The sequence below is a fragment of the Thermobia domestica genome, chromosome 9, assembly GCF_964235325.1.
Source record: "Thermobia domestica chromosome 9, izTheDome1.hap1.1, whole genome shotgun sequence".
Taxonomy (NCBI): Eukaryota; Metazoa; Arthropoda; class Insecta; order Zygentoma; family Lepismatidae; genus Thermobia; species Thermobia domestica.
Window position 1 is genome coordinate 238,610,997 of NC_137462.1, and position 24,556 is coordinate 238,635,552.

Below are 24,556 nucleotides of genomic sequence, written 5' to 3' on the forward strand. Positions count from 1 at the left end.
GTAAGTTTCCTACTAAAATCTGTACAGAACATGCGTTATCCATATGCTCCATAGTAGTGTCTTTTTCCTGCTTAGATGTTACATCATGTCGCTACTGCTTAGGTGTCTGATATTAACAGTCTTCAATACATTACACACGTATACGTATGTTACATACGTCAGCTACATGTTATATAATGTATTTGAATGTAAGATCTTGATTGCCTACATAAATTTCTTTGTTTCATACGGAAAGTACGTATAGATAAAATATTTATGCAAAAAGTATTATAGAACATACGTTTTCAGTTATACATTTGTTACAATATGTTACCTATAGTTGTACATTAAGTCTAAAAAACTACAGGATTTATGCATGTAACCTACATTTTTACTACGCCACATACGTTAATTTTCTCTGTGTGCTTATTACATTTATATACTAGAACAGCACTTCTGACAGTTAAATGCACAACTGTAAAAATAAGTATGCTGAACCTTGAATCCTGTGTGAACAAGCTATGTGTTGGTGATTGCTGTTGAGCAATAAAGAAAATATGTGAGTCTTGTAGCATTTAAGCAAAAGCTATGCTTATTTTCCAGTTGTACTAGGTCTACATCTTGCGATCACTGATCACGGTAATGGTAAAGTTTTGTTTTTTTGCCCACTGTGCCGACTTCCAGGGATAGAATTTAACAGTGATGGAGAAACTAAAACGAAGGTGCGTTTTCAACGATGTTCTTCAGAAAGAACATCCGTTTTTAAAGATAACTACTTCCGATCCTAACGTAGGCTGTGTTTCCCCCTTTTTTTTTATTAATCATTTGGGCAGTCAGACAAAAGATTATTCAGTAGTATAAGCACAAATGTACAATGAGTTCTAAAGTTTTCAGTTCCTCTGTGACATTTCTTAAACGGAAACTCTATCAAAAAAAGAACTGAAATTGGCTACCACAGAAAGGAGTTTCGCGTACCAAACGTTGTTCAACATAATCATAGCTTTAAGTCGATGGACTGCACTTCGAAAGTAATTCAATGCACATTTGAGCCAAAACAGAATAAATTGTGATGAATTTTTCACATCTTATGGTACGTCATAGCTTGAACTTACAATACAGAAAATCAACTTCATTTCAGTCTGAACTGATTCATCAAACCATGAAATTTTTGCGGTTCTAATGAAATATCGACACTGAAAAGAGAGTACAAATAAAATTATTAGATGTGGTATAATAGTTCCAGGAAAATAGCAGATATGAGTGACTATGGATGTTCAAAAAGTTCCATACAAGTGAGGAAATTATTACTCTTTGTGTTGATTACACTACTTGTAATTTTTAAGGGTCATGATTTAGTCGGAGTTAGGATTTGAGCTCATATTATCCACGACATCATATGAACAACTGCTGATATGCTTCTAATTGATGTTGAGTGCATCGTGTCCAAAATTTATTCAACTTTCTCTCTGTACACAGATTTTTGTAAATTTGTTGAACACCCCATCAGGATCCTGCCGCCTATAGTCGGACAATTTGTGCATGCCGACCAGATGCCGCGGTCGGATTGCCGGCGCCGGACACCGGCGTCTTTCCGCTCGATTTTCGACCGCGACGAGCAAAAAGAGATTCGTTCACCAACAGAAAACAAAGAGAGTTAGAAGGTAATTTGTTGCTTTAAAATACGAATTAGGGCTTATATTTCCCTCGTATAAAGCTTTCTCGAAACAGTCGGCAGACAGTCGGACGACGACTGCAAAAAGAGACTGCCGGCAATTTCTTGAAAAGCGACGTCGGCACGACGTCGGCGAAAGTTACAATAACGCGTACCAGCGGCAAAGAGTCGAATTTTGGAAAATGAATAGAGCCTGTATCTTCTTTAATGATGAAGTAAAAATTGAAACTGTCCGAAGGTTTTTCTTGTGGGTGGGCACTAATTCCATAAAATATGTCTTATGAAAACGGAGTCGGCAGAAAGTCGGCATACAGCGGACGGAACGACGGCGTCAAAGGATGGTTGTAAAGACGTCGAAACGTTGACGGGGTGCCGACCACGAAAAAGGTAAATGCATGAAAAGAAATGTAGTAAAGGGACTGCACGTAAAGGGTATATGAGAAGTAAATACTTAAAATAAATTACAAGTACGAGAGGATCCTTGACAAACATTTTGCGAGGAGACGGCAAACAGCGGACGGCGACCGCGGCAAATATTGTCGGAAAGACGCCGAAACGTTGGCGGCGTGCCGACAAGTAAAGGAGCCGAAAGAAGGTCGGCAAACAGCGGATGGACCGACCTTGAAAAGATGCTCGGACAGGCGCCGAGCCGCCTTTGCCGCTGAAGAGCCTGATTGCAGAAATCGTAGTCTGGTTGCGCTGCCTGTATGTTCGGTTCGCGTTCTTCATTTGTCACATGGTGATGCAGTGTGGGCCAGAGTTCAAACATAAAGTTCGTTGGGGTTGAGTTTCCAAATGGCGATAAAATGTTTATAAATATAAATATATTGCGTTAAAATATAAATCAGGCTGCAACAGTTCCCGAAGGAGCAGGACGCTCATCGTTTTATGGAAAATTCATTGAGTATTAAGTGGAGAGAGCAATATACATTTGGTGAGTTAATTTAATATTATGCATATACATTTCAAATTGTCATGAATTTTATATGTTGTGTTACATATGTTAATTTTTGCTGCGCATGAAAAAGATTCGGTTATAGTATGTTCCCGCGCACTGGCGTCTCTGGCATATAAAATTTTTGGGGGGCGGGTATCAAAGAAAGTAATTTAAATGGTACTACCTAGCCCAACCTGTGTATTAACTTCGATTCTATTTGTTGCCTTGCTGCTTACCTTCACGAACCCCCTAAGGTATATCGGCAAGTCATTACTTTAGGCAAGGCAGTGACAATAACCAAGTCATCTGAACTGGTTCCCGCAATTATAGTTACAGTTCCCAAAAAGGAAAGACAGAAAACAACGTGCCCTGCGGGGCTCTAACCCGCCTTCACTCGCTAACGCTCGTTCGGCAATACTATGTACTGACAGGATATCATTGCCTTGCCCAAAGTAAAGAGTTACCGGTATATCAAGAACTCGCTTACAATTGTAGGGTCCGCGCTGGCTCAGTGGTAGAACGTTCACCTCTGGTACTTGGGGTCCCGGGTTCGATCCCAGCCATCGCCATGTGAACTTTGTGATGGACAAACACTGTCTGCGTGGGTTTCCTCGGGGTTCTCCTGTTTATTTATACTTTCTCCATTCCACCATTTCATTCATTACTCATCATCACCGTCTTCTTTAGCCTAACCGGCATAACCGTTGGACAAAAAACTTAAAGGTTTCACTTAATTTTTATTTACAAAACGAGGGACAGTTAAGAAACTGTAGTACATTATTTTCTTCTTGAAATTGCAAAAGTTTACATGTCTTAGTTTTTAAGATAAGTGTCTTCTAACTCAACGCCAATGTATTTCTGCACAGTGTACGAAAGCTGTATTTTATGTTTACAACTGAAGCGTTACTAGTATGAAACCATAAAAAGTGATATTGAAAAATGTATGATTACCAAAGCCCATATGTTTTCACTACCATCGCTTACGCGTATACCCACCGTCGCTGACGCACTTGTTCCCTTCGGACACACCCCCGCGCTACCGCGCGGGCCCATCAACGTTGCCCTGCTCTGACTCAGTTATATAGAATTCGTGCTCTTTAGTGGCCAACTAGCACCAGGGGCGAATCCAGGGGGAGGGATCGGGGCGATTGCCCCTCCCAAACAGAAATCCTTCTTACTTTATATATAAATAAAACCCATTCCAGAGTTTCGAGTATTTAAAAGTAGCTCAAAGTAGTAGTATTACAACCTACCTCCCCCCCCAGAAATCCGTCCTGGATCTGCCCCTGACTAGCACAGGTTCGTTCGTGTTTTTGCACTGTAGTTTTTATGCCCCTAAGCTAATGTAAAGTAATCGAACGTAACTTAATCTAATCCAACCAAATATAACCGATCGGAGTACGTTTTGGTACTTTTTTTTTCGATTTTCAAATTGGATCTGCGATGCAACAGTAAATTCCTAAATTAGGTTAGGTTAGATTAAATAATTTTTAGATTAAGTGCTCTGACGTACTACTAGAGATGTTAGCTTGATTTTGTCTTTTGTGAATAGTTGTTGCATAATAGAGTGAGAAAGTGACCCGCAACCTTTTCTTATGGCTAAAATACTTAATAAAGCGAGGTGGTATACAGGCTGCACTCTTACAATACAATCAAAGGAACGCTATTTCCAAGCAGAAATCCTACTCCAGGGGAAAACGTCAGCGCGGTGAGTGGTACACTGAGAAAATTAATCGGTAACCAACTGGAGGTTAAAGGATAACATGGCTGCTAGAAGCAGTTAATAATTTTATCTATGCCAGGTGTGATATTTTCATGTCGCCCAGTGGAAATATTTTAGAAGCAATAAGAAGGAAATTGGTGAAATAATGAAAAGTTTTCATCAATTATTCCGGGTGGTGCGCCGAAAATAAACCTGAACGAACACAAATTCGGATTTGTACATAAGTTTTAAGCCGAAATACCAAAAAGCAAGATAATTATCTTAGAGAAACGTGGACAATTTCTCATAATGCTTGTGCCATGACAAGGTTTGTGTTCCTTTAGTATTCTCTAGTATTTAGTGTATCTTTAGTAACCTAATAAGATCCACTAGATTATATACTGCAGGACTTGTTTCACATGTGAGCGAAAACTTCCAATTAAAAAAAAAAAAAAAAAAAAAGGAGAAATGAGGTAGTGGTTAAACGCTCTTGTGTACAGGTTTACTTGTGGCGCAATACTAAAAAAAAAAAAAAAAATGAAAAATTATAATTCTTTCACCAGTTTCTTTTTTATTGTCCCCTAGTCGGTTTCAAATGGGCGGAATATATTTTACTTGGCATAAATAAAATTCAAGGGGACCTCTAGAAGTAATTGTTGAAAAATTATAATTCTTTTACGATTTGCGTATAAATAAGGCTTCCAGATGTCTAGCATAAAAACAGCGCAAAAAAGCACAAAACAATCTGTGCTGGGTGGCCACTAAATAGCACGAATGCTATCGAACCGAGTCAGATAGGGCGACGCTGGTGGGCCCGCGCGGGAATACGTCCTAAGGGAGCAGGCACGTCTGCGATAGTGTGTATGCGGAGAAGTGAGGGTAGTGGAAGGAAGTGCGTTTTGAGAATAATACAAGTTTCAACAACACTTGTTGTTGTTTCATACTAGTAACTCTCCACTTGTAAACAAAATACAGGTTCTGCACACTGTGCAGAAATATGATGCCGGTGTACACGGTGCAGAAATAAGCCGCCCGTGGAAAATAACATCTAATAGAGCCATTTTTCATATGCACTCATTTGTTTTATTCGTCGTAAAGCACTTGTAATGGTTTAACATTAGTAAACGTAAGATACAGTTGTATTACATTGTATGTAATTAAGTTACCTGTAGAAATTCGTTCCTTATAAACATGTCTTTTCATGGAAAGTATTGAATTTTACCTGTAAATCTTCCAAAATGTAGTGCACCAAAACTACACCTGCACCAGACTGTCTTATTTTGATTTTTTGCTGGCCGCGGTGGCTCAGTGGTAGAGCGTTCATCTCTGGTGCATGGGATTCCTGGTTCAAACCCTGCTCCTGTCAAGTGAACTTTGTGGTGGACAAACACCGTGTGCGTGGGTTTTCTCGGGATTCTCCCGTTTCCTCCCACTTTCTTCATTCCACCATTTTCATTCATCTCTCATCATCACCGTCTCCTTTAGCCTAACCGGCATAATCGTGGGACGTAAAACTCAAATATTTCATTTTCATTTTCCGAGTGTTAACCCTTCCTCCTGACACTGTTTCACGATGTGTAGGTACAAAACCTTGGACATCGGAAGTTTGAAAAAATTTAACAATTTAACATTAACATCTGTAGAAAACCATTAGCGACTACTATTAAAACTTTTTTGAGGAGGAAAGCTCATCATGAACGAGGGTTTGAAAAGACCCGGGCTTTTTTGAAAAAGCCAAACCCACCTGGGCCCATTTTTTCGGGTTTTTTCGAGTTTAATTGGGTTTTTTCGGGTTTAATTGTTTTTTTTTTCGAAATATTTCAATGTCTTTGGGGGTAAAAGTGTTAAAATGTGATTTATATTTCAATATTGTCATTGTCACAACTTGCAACAATTGTCTACTCACTGCCGTTTTGAAAAAATGGCCGCCATTTTGATTTTTTTTTTTTTTTACATTGGACCGCCGAGAAAAACTACACAGCAAATTTACCATATCTTGTGCTTCTACCGTCAAAATTTCAACTTAAAAGACTGAAAATTGCGCTTCGTAGCGTAGATACTCGTTCATTTGACAAAATGGCCGCCATTTTGATATATTACGTTGGTATGCCGCCAAAATCTAAACAGGGAATTTAGAGTGTCTCGTGATTGTACTCTGAAAATTTTAACTTAAAAGGCCGAAAGTTGAGTTGATTTTGTGTTTAACGTCCCTTTCAGCAGCGAGGCTATATAAGACGGGACCTACTGATTAAAGTAGAATCCGAACCACGTGAGCTCTCTCCGGGAAGCAAACCCGGGTCACCCACGCCCAGCCATAAAGGAGCTCGGCAGACAAACGAACAAATGTAAAGTTATAGTTTTGTGATATTTTTTTATAGCGTTTCTCAAAGTTATGTTCATTCGATTGAATTCTTATTACAGATGGTTTGTGTTTTAGATATGTTACTCAAATTGACTCCTAGGAGAACATAAAATGTATTTGTTTTGAAACTTTTATCCTTTTTGCTCACCTGATCGATTTTACCTGTAGTTTATTTAAGTATATGTGCATTTTATTTGCTCCATTAACAAGGTTTTATTTTAAGATGTAATATTTTGTATTCAGCCGAATACAAAATTCTCAATTGCCAATACAATAGTGTCGCAAAACCCTGACGCGTATCGAAGTTCTATTTCAAAGTAATATAATGCTATCTTCACTAAATATAATATTCTATTTTAATACATCTTTTTGTCTGGTGAGGGACTTAGGGATTTATTGTTTAACTTGCAGCTTCAAGGTAATGTTTCAAAGATTTCTCAAGAAACTCAAATTCCTACCATTGGATATACGGCAGGATTTCTTTTCTTTTCTGATTCTCGTTTGGGGTGGCGACCGTACTGTTGTAATAAAGATTAACCTTTTGTCACTCGCGCCAAATTTAGTAACATAACTACTCGCGCGTTTGCTTTTTTCCAACATTGACATTTTGAGATACAAACAATATATTTAGTAAACTTATTTGAAGTAATGCATGCAATTGTTGAGTAAATACTTAGGATATTTGAAATTGTTGCTATAGTGCTGTCAAAATGTCTTGATCCGTGGCAAAAATGCGAACTAAAGTTCAAACCATCGACACATCCACGCGTTGAGCCAATAAGGGTTCAGCTGTTGCTAAACGAGAGAGCCTTGGCGAAAGGGAGTGAATTCCTTCAGCCGATAGCAACGCTTGGAACAGAAAACTAGGTGTCAAGTCAGTGTGTTTTATCTATAGCTTGTCAATATCTCTTCTCTGAGATCGGCTTTCGAAATCATCGAATCTTATGCCCTGAGTAGCAGTAAAAAGCTCGTGTAACTCATTGCTGCTCTTACGATTAGAATTCCTGTTCCGTCACATGTCCACAATGATCGTACATCATCACGTGCTCCTTTCTTTTGGGAATCAAATAAAGACGTCGAAATAAAGTCATTAATTTTGCTCTTGAAGTTGCTGTACAGTTGCAGTGCGTTCTTCGCCGAAACTTGTTCGTAATTTATCCAAATAATTGTTAGTACATTTTACAATTTCATCAATCACGGCTATATCGATAAATTTCGAAAAAAAACAAAAAAAAAAAAACTGTTTACTCAGTGATACCCTTAGCAGTAAACTTCTGTTCTAGCATCTTTTTCACAATGTTTTTACACTTTGTCTTTGCTGATGCTGCCAGTTACTATTTACAGTTTGTTTTCCTGTCTTTCCCAATGAAACAATATTTTCACTGTAACTGTAATTCACATCCATATCGTTTGCATCTGAATCTGCATCTACACTGTTCTTATCTGCTTCACTATCATGATCAATATCATCTTCATTCACTTTTTCATTACTTCAATTCGCATCACTTTCAGCAGCCACTAATTTTCGATAGTTAACATCAGACTCATCACTAATATTGTCAAGCCACTTCTCTATCTCACTTCTATTCAAGAAGCGAGACGTTGCTTAGAAAAACAAAACTTCACTCATAAACAATAATTATCACATTAACGATCGCGCGTTGGAAAATTTCAAACTCCATAAAAATATATGTTTGCTAGTGTTATCACGGAACTACTCGCGCGCTTGAAAAAAGCAAACGCAGACGAAACTATTTCCTCAACCTGTACTGGAAGCTACTACAATTGCAGCACGTCAGCGAGCTTTAGGGTGAAAGAGGGGAAGGAGCCACTTGAGGAATAGCAGTGAGGGTGACTCCGCTAATGCGACCCCATTCGTAAAAATCATTAGTTTTTACTCACCTGTTTGCTTTTTTCCAACAGCGCAAGTGACAAAAGGTTAAGTAAAAGTTAACTGTTTCGACGTAATTGAATTCTTCATCAGTGACTATAGTTTTCATTACTCTTACAGGTTTTCTTGTAACATATAGCGTCTAACATATAGCGTTGAAGCCGGTTCATTGCAACAAGGTCTATTACACTGTGTAGTTTGGTTTGGTTTTGGTGTGATGAAGTATATTTTCGATTGTAATAAATATACGTGATGTGCCAACGCCGTACACATTGAAGAGTATATTTTACAAAGCATTATATTTGTTCTATTTTAGATAGTTCATTTATTTCTGGAAGCAAGGGGAAATGTTGCTCAAGAAATACAGAAGTGTTGCAATGGAAGAAGACCCACAGAGAGCAGTAGCGTAGCCAGGATGTGTGTTTGGTGGGGCAAGTGCTGTTATAGGTACATATGGAACAATTCCAAACAAAAAATATATAAACACAAAAATATCTAAAAAATTACAAACATCAAACTACATTGTCGGACCTCTTTGGGGGCCCGGCCTCTCTGGGCCCCCCTTCCCTACGCCACTAACGGAGAGTATTGACAAAAATCATATGTACTAACATCCTTAAACTTATTTGTGAAGAGTGGTAGAATATATGTGGGACTACAGTTTTTTTTTTTTTTTCTTTTAGAACGGGTGAATTTCATTCAATCATAACATTTGTAAAACATTTCCCATTTTAATGCGGTTTATTTCAAATCACACGGGAATTATGGTCATCACTTACCTTTGAAGCGAATATTGAGAATTACGGCTTTGAAATTGATTTTTGTTTTGCCAATATTACCTTAGTCTCCCTATCCCAGTTTTTGTCGTTAAATTCTTTTTTTATTATTACTTCATCTTTTCTATGCAGTGTTGTAAAATTTTCTGTATCTCTCTATATCCTCACAATCCTGATTCTGAGCTATTTAAATTCTACATTACTATTTCATAGGTTTGAAGTTTTCTTCAATTATAAAGACAACTGTTGTTTGATATTGTTCTTAACTTTTTTTTTTTTTTTTTTCGTGGAATCAGTTAAGAGAGAAAGTGTAATTATATTTCTCAGAGTACAAGCTCCTTAACGGTGAGGTTCAGTACCATCGCCTCCTTTCTTTTCTATCCCATTGATTTGTAGGGGAAGTATTCTTCCTTTTCTTTGAAATGAATAAAATTTTTGATGTTCTGATTTTACTGATTTCTTCTGAATATCTATTTAAATGTCCCTTGCTTTGTCAAAATGATCTTTTAGTATATATAAGTATATTATTATTTAAATTAGATGTCATTTATGAATATTAAAAACATACAACACAGAATTTTATTTCCACAAAGTAAGAGACATTTAAATAGACCTGAAGAAAAATAATAAAAAGTAAAACCCTTAAAATCTCAAAGAAACAGAGGAAGATTTCCTCGTATATATCAATGGGCTAAAAAAGAAAAATGGCTGAGTTATTCAAGACAAAATATGGATAGCAGGAATTCTTTAGAATAATATAGTGCTTTTTTGAACATTGTAATCACTTCATATATATTTGCTTTTCTGATTTTACATACTGTATGAAGGCTATCCGTGTTAAAACTCAATGTTATGGAATGCTACAAATTTCTGTTTAAAAAAAAAAAAAGTAGTAGTACATCCGAAGGTATATTACATATAACTTCTAAATGATGATAAGGTTCATTACATAGGCTAATGTATATAAGTTAATACGATGTGCATTGTATTTTGTTAATACAATTTGGTGTGTTTTTAGTGCTAATATAGACCAGAAAAAATTGTGATCTTCCCTTCATTTATTCTCTTAAAGAATTCCTTTAAAACAAAGGATCTTTGCAAAGTATTATGTTAAAACACTTCATTTTTTATGTAAATAACTTCATTAACCTTTTTTCTCTATATAATGGGTATGCACTATGAGTATACTGTGCATGTGGCTGTTTCATTTACGATATAAATTATTTTCTCACATTTTTCTGTTTCATTGTATACAATTAATGTATAAATCATATAGGAACGCATTAAATGAACAATTAGTTACCTACTTAATTGTTATTTTATCTTAATATGATTTCCACTTTTAAAGTGTATTTAAATAAATATTTAAGGCATAGAGTTAGAACTGACAGCTTAGTCGTTAGAACTTGTATTTAGTGCATTTCAGTGTTTGGTTTCTTCGAATATAGTCATGGGTGTAAGCAGACAAGTGATCGCTCCGGCCACTTTTTTTTTTTTTTTTAAATACCAAAGTTACAACAAGTGCAGAGACATTTTGGCTTGGCTGCTTGGATACACGTCTCTGTTTTCCATATATTGACAAACTAACATGGTTACTCTCCACCTTTTTCTTGTTTACTTTAACCTTCTTTTTTTTTTTTTTTTGCGTGTAGGCTCGGTTTGAATCTCTCCGCCACCACATACCTTTTATTACAGTATTTTTATTTATAATTTTTACTTCATTAATTTTTATTTAAATCTCATTTTCCATTGGGAGTGTGACCCCTGTACTTTAAAAAAATTTAGAAAATCATTGACGTTTAAAATCCTTTTCCAATAGTTGATGGGAAAACGACAACCTAAAAAGACCGTATTTCCGACGGATTGCTGCGGCTTTTTTTTTTTTTTTTTTTTTTTCGAAGAAAGCGTTTGCAACAAGCAAATTTTGATTGCATAGAACAGTGTTGTTCCTAGTGGTCGTGATAGTGAAAGATGTGCTTTCAGGGGGAAAATGTACTGACTGTTATAAGTTTTTCACATTAGGCGCACAGACATGTTAATTGAATTATTCTTAACGTTCATTATTAGCTGCTCAGTTGTTATTTTTGGTTCGCTTTTAAGCATTTGTAAGTCATTCCCAGATACTTTTCCTCTATATAGCACTTAAATCGTACTGAGAATTGTAGAAATGTACTGCGTATGTACCGAGTGCAATATTACTGGTGCGGGGGGGCCGCGGTGGCTCAGTGGTAGAGCGTTCACCTCTGGTGTTAGGGGTCTCGGGTTCAAACCCTACTCCCGCCAAGTGAACCTTGTGGTGGACAAACACCGTATGCGTGGGTTTTCTCGGGGTTCTCCCGTTTCCTCCCACTTTCTTCATTCCACCATTTCATTCATTATTCATCATCACCGTCTCCTTTAGCCTAACCGGCATATCCGTGGGACGTAAAATTAAAGATTTCATTTCATTTTTATTACTGGTGGGAATCCGCCATGATTTTCATTGCAGTGCTACGCATCTTTTCTGCTGTCTGTCGACTGGTCGGAAAGGCAACTTTCCACCGGTGGTGCTGGCGCATTTTATGCGCCTTTCCGGTTGTTTGCCGACTGCTCGAAAGGACCTCTTTTCGATGTCAGCTTCTCAATTCTCCCACAGGCGGCATTCGACCTCTTGCCGCAGTCGACAAGTAGCCCTTTGCCGACTGGATATCAACCCTTCAGGAAGGCAAAATTTTCACCACCTTTTACAGTAGCTTTGCCTAAGTTTGCCTCCGTGCTATGATTTCTCATGAAGGGCACAATTGCTAGTTCTGAAAGTATATAATACTTCCATGTCCCATTCAATTTCTTGTTTTTTGGCTGAAAGTGCTGCAAAAAAGCAAAAAGAACAAATTTTGTACTGGGACACACAAAAAAATGCAAGTTTATACTTCAAGAACTTCCAAGGGTGCTCCTTGTCGAGAAATCATAGCATGGAGGAAGACTTAGGCAAGACTAATGTAAAAGCTGATGAAAATTTTGCCTTCCTGAAGCGTTGATTTCCAGTCGGCAAAGGGCCACTTTTCGACGGCGGCAAGAAGTCGGATGCCGCCAGTGGGAGAATCGGGAAGCCGACGTCGAAAAGAGGTCCTTTCCAGCAGTCGGCAAACAGCCGGAAAGGCGCATAAAATGCGCCGGCGCCGCCGTCGAACAGTTGCCTTGCCGAGCAGTCGGCAAACAGCCGGTAATTAGCATTAAATGCGCCGGCGCCGCCGTCGAGAAGTTGACTTGCCGAGCAGTCGGCAAACAGCCGGAAATGAGCATTAAATGCGCCGGCGCCGCCGTCGGAAAGTTGCCTTGCCGAGCAGTCGGCAAACAGCCGGAAAGGTGCAGTAAATGCGCCGGCGCCGCCGTCGAAAAGAGGCCGGCATAAGGAGTCGGCAGAGGGTCGGAAAGAGGTCTTTCCGACTGTTTTGCCGACTCTGGCGGTCGGCAACAGTCGGCAAAGAGTTGGCAAAGGGCATTATTTTTTACGATTTTCGACCGCTTGCCGCCTCGGCAAAAGGTCGGCAATTTTGAACAAGTAGATCGTCGTGCCGCCGCGGACGGGTGCCGGCTGCCTACCGGCGGCCTGCCACCGTCGACGGCGGCAATCCCTCTTGCCGACCGCGGCATCCTGATGGGGCAGGGATATGAAGGCATTTTAGAATACAGTAAAACAAGATGACTAGCTCTTCTTCCTGTTGCAGAGCAACTTCTGAAAATATTTTATCAATGAAGTCGTAGATATTTAAAAACTCAAGATAAGTGTTCTTTCCAAATTTTTTGGCGCCACATGCCATTTTTTTCTTGAAAGTTCTGTATCTGAGGCTTGGCTTAATAAAACAAGAATCAACTTTTCAATTTCAAACTTCACTTTACCTTTCTAGTGCAATTGAAAAGTGATATGTAAATTTATTGAATCTTTAGAAGTGTAGATAACCTTTAGAGCTGTTTCTCGGTTGAAAGAAATAGACAAAAAGACTGATTGTTTTCAAATTCTTCATCCTTCATTCATAATCGATGAAACTGATCTGTTTTCGCGCTTCCTTAGCAAGTGAAACCTAAACTAGAAAGAAAATTATTTGTGAAGCAATCGTGTTTGGAGACACGTGATATGACAAGTATAAGAAGGGAAACTGAAAATATCACAATTGATGAGCATTAATAAAGAAAATTGCTCTTATGTGAAACCTAAGGAATTAATGGACGATAATAATGCATAGAAGCTTCTAGATTTTCAGGAAATAACTTGCCAGATATATATATATACGATGGAAAGAAACTATAACTTTCGGCTTACGTTCAATTCATCTTAAAATGTCACTTGAGGTCTGTCTGTATATTTCTACTCTCCATTATAAATTTTTCTAATAAAGAGGTTTTGATTTTTAAACGTTCCACTTTGTAAAAAAAAAAAAAAAAAAATCTGGATACACTCATTTCCTTTATGATTGTCCTTCTGTTAAATGACCTCTGCTGTTAAATAACTTTGTTAAATTAAATGCGTACGAGATTGCAGTAACCTAGGCTGTTAAGGTGCTTTTAATTATGATATGCTTTAGTACCTTTCTTTTTTTCTTTGTTTAGAGATTAAATTATGTACCTTTAATAGGAAATGTTTTTTTCCCTATATTTTCTTAAATAAAAAAAAAATATGAATTTAAGTGTTCTGGGCTTTCGGCATCTATGACTACGTTAGCCCGTCACATATAAGGAATGATGTCCTTTGGCGATTACACTGGACGAGGAGAGGGAAGGAAGAAAGGAATGGGGAATTAAGGAAGCGGCCTGGGACCTATATGCTAGTACCATTCCGACATTTGCCTGGTGTGAATGAGGAAAACCCAGGAAAATCTCACTCAACATGGTTGGGTTGGGAAAACATTACACTTTTTTGACCGAGTGTGTCCACAAGGGATCGCCATAAAAAAAAGAACAACTTGATACTATTTATTAATTGTTGATAGAGAAGTCAGTACCGAGACTTTTTTCTTCGTCACGATAAATGACAATCGCTTATAGAGAGACCGCCAAGATAAAATAAAACAACCTACAAACACTTTATTTCCATTTATTTGATGAGAAGCGCAATTGATATTCTAACATCGTATATCTATGGAAATCTTTATCAATCATTCGTTTGAAAATTGCATATATAGTCGTTATTTGACAAGTTCCAGAAAGTTACATGTTACTTGTTCATATTATCAGTAATGTATCACCTCCATACATTATATGAAGTAGGCTCAGGTAAAAACTGTTAAATGTAATTTACTCTTGTATTAGGATGAATAACTTCTATAATGTACTCTGCGGTCATTTTGAAATGTTTTTGTTTTTGTTTTTGTTGCTGGTGCTTCTGTAATGTGCGTGTGCAGCGTCTGTTTGGTTTTTACCTTTTTTTTTTTTTTTCAGAGTGAGGAAAAACACGAGGTAACCATGAAGCTTCTTTGCCTGCTTGCATGCAATTTGATGTGAAGTTTGGGAGGAGAGGAATTGGCCTCAACGGGGGGAGGGGGAGAGGTACATCCCTTTTATGCCCCAGTTCCAATGAGCTGAAAAACAAGAGTCTGAAGAAGAAAGCGAATAATACAATGCGCCAGAGGATTAGGGCTATCGCATGGACAAAAGTTGCGTAATTTCGTTTCCATGTCAGACTCTTGTGCTGACGTAACAATGGATTACTGTAATCAATCTCCGCATTATTCCTATGGGAGTATTGTTGCCAGTTTCCAGTGGACTGGAATTAAGCTATTTCATGTCCACTTCGTTCAGCTTACTTCTATATCTTTTCTTCCAAATAGTCATTGGAGTTTAAACTCGGAAACAACCAAAATACTCAATTTAAAGGAATTTACGAATGTAATAGATATTTATATACATTATGACACATATCTGTAATGTTATTTGAACAGGGCACATCTATGTGAGGGGCAGGGCCATGCCGTGCCGTGGAGGGGGCGAGCGGGGCGAGGGCCCCGGGCGCCGAAGTAAGAGGGGCGAAAAATTCGGGAGAAAAACGGAAAAATTTCTTGGAATATATGTATGGGGGAGCCGTCGTATACTCTCGCCCCGGGCGCTGATTTTCCACGGCACGGTCTTGGTGAGGGGTCCACTGGGTCCGGAACCCCCTTTCAAACTTCGTAACTCAATGTATATTTATACACTTTCTTAATAAAACTATACTTGTTTAGCGGAGAAATGATTGATGTACTCTGTTCATTTGATCTTATACTTCGTCTGCACTTTCTTTTTTTTTTTTTATAAAAAACGATCTAGTTTATCATTTTTCTCTATACTTAATAATAATTTCTTACCTTTTTGGGTGTACAATAACATCAATTCAATACTGCATAGGCGTACTGTCTTGTATTGTTGGACCCCCGTAGACTTTGGACCCTTCTCAACAAGAATTTCTTGGTACGCTACTGTACTTGAATTAAGTTGCAAATAAATTACCAAAAATAGATAATTTTGAAGTAGACAACATAGTAAAAAGATTTTTTTTTCATACGTACAGTCGCAAACACAAATAGTTTTCTTGCAATTAGATGTTTAATAATTTCTATCTTACATATAATCAAAGAAAAAATATTACATACATTCAAAACAACAGCCTGGAGCACATTACATAAATGAGAACTTTCAATTTTCTTGTGTTGAAAAAACAGAAAACGGAAAAAATATAGCAATTTGTTACAAATGACCAACGAATATAGATATTAGTTCATTTATGTTAATATGTTCAATGTAAATTAAACGTAATATGTTCTTTTGCCTGAGTAGACCAGCAGTTGCCCTGGGATACTTCATAGTAGGTCGCTAATATGTTTTAATTCGTTTTCCATTCTTTTGTCACTCTTCTTGGTATCTCTGCTTTGGATGTGACTGGAGTTTGTCACACATTTCTATAGAGAATTTCCCATAGATGGCTAATTAGGATTGGTCAGATAATATGGGGATTGGAAGCACTTTAACAATTACAGTAGAACCATTCTAATCCGTCACCTTTGCGACTGGGGGTATGATCGGGACGCAAAAAAAGGTCGGATTATCAGGAAATACAGAAAAATACGGATTTACAGTAAAATAAATAATCTCTGAACTCAAAAATGAGTGTATTGTTCTCTACAGTAAAAACAAACGAACAGTAAGCACTAAAAACTGCGCAGTACAGTACAGAAAACACGTATAACGAAAGAAACGATACAATAGGTTACGGAGCACTAAAGCGGATATGCGGTAACAGGAAATAACAATGCCGCAACGGTAATGATCGACAATGGGCCTCGGGAGTCACCGACGAGTCGGGACAAGTTCGGCTTGAGCATGGTGGGATCAACCGGAGTGGCAGACCAGCCGAGAACGGAGAAGAGGGGTTCTACCGTATATGAAAATCACTATCACACTTTTGTTGCTGTGTGCTTTGGGTCATTGTCTTGAACAACGTAAAAATATATTTTATTTTGTAGCTCCTGTACACTGTTTTCCACATTATTGAGGAAAAAGCATAAAAATACAAGTTGATCCTTTCGATCACATATAAATACAGTTTACCCGACTTCATTTGCCGTCATTCATTTACACACCATCACATAATCCCACCATGTATTAGCGGTGCTTTTAATTCGTCATTTTTCTTTTTCCACTTATATAGCTATCCAGATAAACCAAACCCTAAATATCCCCTCCACGAATACGACATAATCCCATCAAACGTAATCTTTAATTTTACGTCCCAATATTATTCCGCCTTGGCTAAAAGAGACGGTGCTGATGAGCAATAAAGGATATGGTCTAATAAAGAAAGTGGAGAAAAGGGCAGAATTCCGAGAAAACCCACGCACGCGCTGTTTGTCCACGACAAAGCTCATTTAGCGCAAGCTGGGATTGAACCAAGGACACCATGTACCAGATGTGAACGCTTTACAACTGAGCCATAGATAATCCCATGAATTTCCTGGTTTATCTATATATATTTTGCTGATGCGAATCAAATCCTGTTTCATTCTGAGTTTCACTTGTGAAAGAATAATATTTAATCACACATTCCTACAAATTGTAATGATATGTGGTACGTTACTCAAAATAGTCAACAGAGACGTACCTGTTGTGTTCAATGTAAAATAAAAAATCAAAAATATAATGACTAAAAGAAATGTTTTTCGCTATAAGCCTATATTATGCATTTTATTTACAATAACAAAACTTGTAAGCATCGCTGATAATTTTCCTTAACTTTTGTTCTATTTCTGTTGTTCCTTTTGGTTTCTTACGACTTTCCATTGATTTTCCGCTTTTGTTCATGTTCTTTTTCCTTTTTGATCCCTTTATCTCCCTTTCCTTTATTTACATTTCTTTTGTTCAGTTATTCCCCTCTCTGTGTTTCTCTTTTAATTTGATGTTTATACCTCTGTAATTACCTTCTCGCTATGAGTGGTATAGTTTTACCAAATATTTCTTTCAATCATATCTATTGTACCTTAAACGTAAACTTTTATCGATGTTCCAGTACAACTTCTGGTGCCTGATGCATGAAAGTTTAAGCTAATGGTGTTGTTGCCTTTAATCCAGTACTCGGTTTGTTTCTTTCGAATTTCTCTTAACAATTCCGAACGAATTTGTTCTCACGTTTCTATTTTTCATCTTTCCAGCATCCAATTTTATTTACGTCACTTTGCTCCCGTCTTTTTTATTTTTTTAAATATCTACCTTAGGCTATTGAAAGTTTACCAATGCTTGAAAAGATTGTTGTTCCAGTAACATGGCTATTCTTTAATCTATCCTTAACTCTTTCCTGAATAAATCTCTTTGATACCTCTCTTCATGCATTTAACATTTCTAGGTAGATACTTTTTCTCTTGGATTGGTTAAGCAAATAATTCAGTCCCCATTATCGGTATTTTCTTTTCCAAAAATCAATCAATCTTGCTCTTTTCTAATCTCTAAATACTTACTTGCTCTATTACCTTCCTGTTTCTAACCTACAGCAGAATTCTAATCATCCACGATAATAGTTATCCTCCTTTCTTTGCTACATGAGATCCTGGGTTCAATTTTCGATGGCAGAGAAGTACCTTTTGTCTCGTGTAATAAGTTTGGACTAGTCTATTCTACAGTGTTCCCCGGGGGGTAGATCTAATTTTATTGGATCGTGAAAGTAAATTAAATACTTTAAAATCAGATCAATTATTCTCCCTTGGTTTCTATGATACGAGTTGTTCGCAAGTCACCAACAAAGAAAATAGTATATTTTATATAAAGATTACATATGGCATATGCTGCTCACTTCTGTCGATGGCTGTAAATCATACCAAGCATATCGCAAATGCAACATTCAAATGTTTTTTCAACATTTTGTTTCTATATTATTCTACAGGATCATTCAAATTATTAATAATTATTCTTTGTTTGCTCGAAAATCTTATTATAAACTTCCAAGTGGCATTTTCAGCGTCTTCAAAAAAGTTCTTAGATTATTTTTTTCTTTCTGAAAGAAATGAGTAAATCAAACATTTTAACACTTTTGAATGTCACTGCAAGTCGACAACAACAGTCGATACCGGTAACTCTGTTATTCTTCTCTCAACAACTTATAAGTAGTGAAAATTATTTGAAAACATACTTCTAGAAAGTAGTTGATTGTAGTTATATCGAACTTCAAGCAAACTAGTTCATTTATTCCAGAGGTTTCGAGCAAATAGAACATTGTATCAACAACTTAGTTGCCATGAGAAATGCTAAGATATAAATTCCAATTCTCATTTTTTTTCATATGGATGTTATAGTAGAAAAGCATCATGTATATGGATTTTATTTTCTATGGTAACACAATTTCCTCATATTTTCTAAGATCGGTTTATCAGTTATCATCATTTATTAGCATTGTAATTACAAATATTTTGTTCATTTTCCCTTAAATATTTATTCTCAGTGAAAGTAATGTTGTTTCTTTAAGGATAGCGTCCCTTTCCAGGGCCAAGATTATATGAGATGTGGAGTTCAGTTTTACGTAGAATACGAAAGACCGTATTGCGTTCAAATTACAAATATTTCGAACCAAGAATCACATTTTGGATCCGTGTATTAAAGTCATGCGCACTAGCTACTAGACCAGCAAGAACAAAAGTGTTGTGTATCTGTGTGAGATACTTTTTTTTTTTGCTGTATCTACCTCTGAAGTCCTGACGTAAACCTTTGACTGATGACTGACGTGACAAAATTTCGGGTAAAGACCAGAAACATAACACCAATTACTCCAAACGTTTGTAAGAGCTATTGCATTAGAGCTTCCTCGTGGATAGCGCGCGAGCCTTTAACGCTGGAGATCCGGTTCAATTCTTGGCGCAAGCTCTTATGGTTTGGATATCCTGTTAATGTGTTAGGTCTATATCTCATATAGCTTCACTGCTGGATGGGGCGCTGAACTCGAAATCAACTCCAAAGGCGTTAGTCCTGACGCCTTCTCATTCAAGAAACCAAAATGGTTAATTACACAGCTTCACTCACACACAAATAAATAAATAAATAAATAAATAAAAGATACGTGCAGCAGACCTCAGAGTACTAATTATATGTATTTTGTTACATAGAATCCCAATTTCGAAACTCAAAGACGATTATCAATTTCAATTTTTTATGGATGAAAATTTGAGTGATTTTGGATAGGAAGAACACACGTTTTTCACCCTAAAAATGTTGACACAGTCAACCCTCCTGGGGTTTCGATGTTTGGATTCTATGTAACAAAATACATGGAATTCATACCCTGAAGTCCACTGAACAAATCTTTTTTTTTTTTTTTTTTTTTGTTTTTGTTGTTGTTGTTAATATGGCTGGGTTTCGTGTACCCTCCCTATTCAAAATCGCTCTTTTTTCCCCCATAACAACAACAACAAAAAAAAAAAATGACGCGGTCGATCGTTCTCGTGTTTCGAAAGTTGGATTCTGTGTAACAAAATACATCGAATTCATACCCTGAGGTCCGGTACCCAGAACTTCTAGTTGCGTATGTGAGTGTGTGTGTGTGTGTGGCTCTGTTTTGATTTTAGGAACAAGATAATAGTTGGACTATTATGTATGAATTCAAATAGTGCTAGATCTATCAATAAGATATATCGCATTTTGTTTCCGAAGTATTATATTGAGAACTCAATGCATTCTTTAATCAAATATTAGAATTTCATTGAAACAAGTTATTGATGGCAAAGTGGCATGTTTTTGTGCATTGATAATTCAAAAATTGTTTAATTTAATAGTGTTTAATCCATTTATTACGCAAAGTTATCTATGTTTTGAACCAAAGTTAACTTATATCTCCGACATCATGTGAATGCTCTTGAATATCCATACTATATACGTGAAACAGAGGGTTGAGACGAAATGGTACATATAGATGGAACTATTACATTTCTGTTTATTATATTTGTGCATTGCTTTCATAAATACAACATTGCAAATCCTGAAGCTCAGTATAGCATGTTGATAGGATTAGTTGTGTCAGCTGCACCATATGCATCAATTGGTTTTAATCTGCAACTCATCCGCCGCATACATCTCCAAACAGTGTTAATGCATTTTGCCTACATAAATCCCATTCAAGTATAGAATGTGTTCCTATAAATATATATTCCTGAATTTATTCAACCGTGTCTTGTAATTAAAAATAAATCCTTTCCGCCTAGAAACAGGTGTTGTTCATATTTTTCTGGTCAATTTTTATTCAGTACATATACATTAAAACGAACTACGTAGATGTATTTGTTTAAATAGATTTATTTCCAGAAAGTTGATAAAATTATAGTAAGATTTATTGCGAGAGATTCACGAAATCAAACTATATTCTTGTTTTTTCCGTTTTCGTTAGTCGGAATAGTAGGTCAAAATAGTTGGTAGTAATTTCTACCGAATGTTGTTAATAGCATTTTTTAAAAGAAAAAATATTTGCTCGTCTAACATTTATAACAACACGCTTTTTTTTAAAAAAAAAAATGAAAAGTGGATACAAGTTTAATACAATTTTATCATTACCTATGATTTTTAGGATTTTGTTTTACATCAATGTCCTTCAGGACAGTATATAACGAAATTGTATGATATTATATACTGCACCCTAAGCAATGAATCATGGTTACAAATATCATTACCAGACCGAAATGGAGGTCTCGGAATCCGTCGGTCCACAGGTGTTGCTAAGCCGTCATTTCTTGCTTCTTTTTATGGCTCAAGTCAATTAACTGGAACTCTGCTACAGAGAGAAGTCGAATTGGACACCGTTTCAGAGGTACAAAACTCCATCGACAATCGGTGTAATTTAGTGGGGTCTGCTCCTCCGGCTAACGAGAAAAGAAATCTTCAATCAGCCTGGGACGAATCCATAGTAAAACATTATCTTTCCTCATTAATACAATCAACTCATATGATTGAAGACAAGGCCAGATTCTTCGTTGTTTCGTCCCCTGAAAACGGTGCATGGCTTCAAGCTCTACCGTCATCTTTTGTTGGGCTACATCTCGGTAACGAAAGTTTTCGCAGAGCAGATATTTGCGAACCACACCGTTGTCATGCTTGTAATGCTCTCATCGATAAGAGAGGCTTACATGGCTTATCATGCAAGAGCAGTGCAGGTAGACAATCAGGGCACTCAAGTGTGAACGATATCATTTTGAGAGCTCTCACATCTGCAGGTGTCCCATCAGTAGAGAACCAAACGGGTGCAGTCGTTCAGACGAAAAAAGACCAAATGAAATGACTTTAGTGCTCTGGAAAAAAGGGAAAGCTCTAGGTTGGGACTTCACCTGCACAGATACTTATGCTCCCTCCAATCTTCCACATTCATCATTACGCGCAGGTCTCGTAGCTGCTCGTAAGGAGACCGACAAGAGGAATAAATATATTAATCTCGTTGATAAATATTGATTTGTTCCAATTGCCATCGAGTCAAGTGGTATTTGGGGTCAAGAAGGAGCTAAATTTATCAGGGAAATCGGCCATAGTATTTCACTTAAATCGGGAGATAAACGATTTAAATCTTTCCTTATTCAACGGATCAGTGTTGCAGTTCAAATTGGGAACGTGTCAGCCATTTTGGGTACGTTACCCACAGGTAAAGAATTAGAGGAGATCTTTCTCATTCATAAGGAAGAAAATAACGACTTGGTTTCTGAGTACCAACGACGGAAAGATATTTTGAACAATATGCACCTAAGAATTTATCTCATCATAACTGTCATCGTCATTGAAAGATACATTTTAATTTTCACGTTTACTATGCCAATTTGATTCTAATGTATATCTTTCTTTTACCATAAATTCTTGTTCTTTTAGCATTTCTTGTTAATTTGCTAAAATTTCGTCTTATCTTGATAGTATTTGTTTTTCTATTAATTCTGTTAAGAACTTATGATCATTATGAATTAGTTTAAGTATGATAATTATATTTCATCCTGTCATAGATGTGTATGAACATACCTTATCCCAAAATGTTGTATGTATATGCACGTTGTTTTCTAATTATCATGATTTGACAACAGTTCGTCATTTAGGGACGCCAGGAGTAATTGCCTCCTCCTGAGTTTGAGGAACATATTTAAAAAAAATAAATTGGATACTGATATACTAATAAAAATGTGAATCTTATGTCGTTATACAAAGAAAAGTCCGTTATCCGTACAGCAGTATATTGTACAAATATATGGAAATTCATATGTTTACTACGGAACATCTGTACGGTGGATGTTATGCATATGCTACTTATGTGGTCTCTTTCCCCACTTAGATGTTACATCATGCCGCTGCAGAATATTTGACATCTAATTGTCTTCCTTGTATTACATGCGTATACTATGTTATATACGTTCATCTGTATGTGAGATCCTTACCGCTTATATATTTTTCTTTCATACGGAAAATACATATATATTTAATACTTATACATAAATATATGCTGCGTACATTTCAGTTATATGTTAGCTGCAGAGTGTTAGGTTTTACGCATGCAACCTACGTTTTTACGTACGGCACGTTTTTTCTGTGTAGATATTCTTTCCTTTCCTGGTAAAACCTGAAGTCATTCTGCTGTTTGATAACAGTAGAACTTATACATACCGAGATTATAAATTACAGTGTGATGATGTAATAGATATATTCCAAATAGCATACAAATTTTATTTTCAAAACGTAAGTGAAGAATTAATACTAAATCTACTTTGAATATCCCGCCATCTAAAACCATGCAAAATTTAATCATTAATATCGCAAGAACTATTCCAAGTAGCATATTAAAATTTCAAGATTAATAATTTAATGATCAATACCTTATGATAATAATTGTTCAGTTTCACAGATCTTCCGTTTGGTCGTTTACTTGACTTTTGTTAATTAAATTTGACAATAACGCAATAAGACTAGCTAAACTTGTCCTCATTAACACCAGCCAAATACCATGGTTGTACCTAACGTTACGGCTCCAGGTTGCTTCTTTCGTACCGATTCCTTTCTTTCTCCCCACTTTGCGAGTAATGTGACCGCCGAGGGACGTCATCCCTCATACGTAACGTTCTAACATGGCCATAAATGCCGAAAACTCAGAAATGTAATTCCTAATCCTAATATTTGATTGTCGTTCTGTGAAAAAAATTAACTGGTTTAATCCAAGGATCTTATAAAATGGAGGATCTGCCCCATATATATCTTCATCTATTCAATAATGAAGCCAAAAAACAACGAAGCATAGGTACGTCTGATTGTCTACTCTCGTTTCCGACATCGTCTGATTGGCTACTTTCGTTTCTGCCATGTTGTTGGCTCAAAACATTGCGGTCCTATTGGGCGGAGTGGGCAGAGTAGGGGTGGCGAAACTGTGACGTATGGCTTCATGATTTTATTGTAAGGGCAGATCCCCTATTTATAAGATCCTTGGTTTAATCACTATCAAGAAGAACAAGGAGGAGGAGAAGAAAAAGAAGAAGATGAAGGATGAGGTGAAGAAGAAGGAGGAGGAGGAGAACAAGAAGAATAAGAAGAAAAAGAACAAGAAGAAGAAGAAGAAGAAAAAGAAGAAGAAGAAGAGGTCCGAGCAAGAAACAAGCGTAGTTTGTCATCAATGCAATGCAAAATTTACGAACAGAAATACGTGCGTAATTGAAAAAAAAATATATATACATTAACTATAAATATGCATCTAAGTGTAACAAAAGAAGGAACAGAAAAAATGAATTAAGTGTAATTTGTTCTTAT

The 24,556-nt window shown here is 36.8% G+C and overlaps 1 long non-coding RNA gene across 1 annotated transcript; it reads left to right on the forward strand.

Annotated features, from left to right (window-relative positions):
* Positions 1–2,270: 2,270 nt before the first annotated feature.
* Positions 2,271–15,510, forward strand: LOC145660629 (uncharacterized). Its single transcript, XR_014126855.1, has 3 exons — positions 2,271–2,585; positions 8,860–8,990; positions 14,735–15,510. It is a non-coding gene; the product is annotated as an uncharacterized LOC145660629 (long non-coding RNA).
* The last annotated feature ends 9,046 nt before the right edge of the window (positions 15,511–24,556 follow it).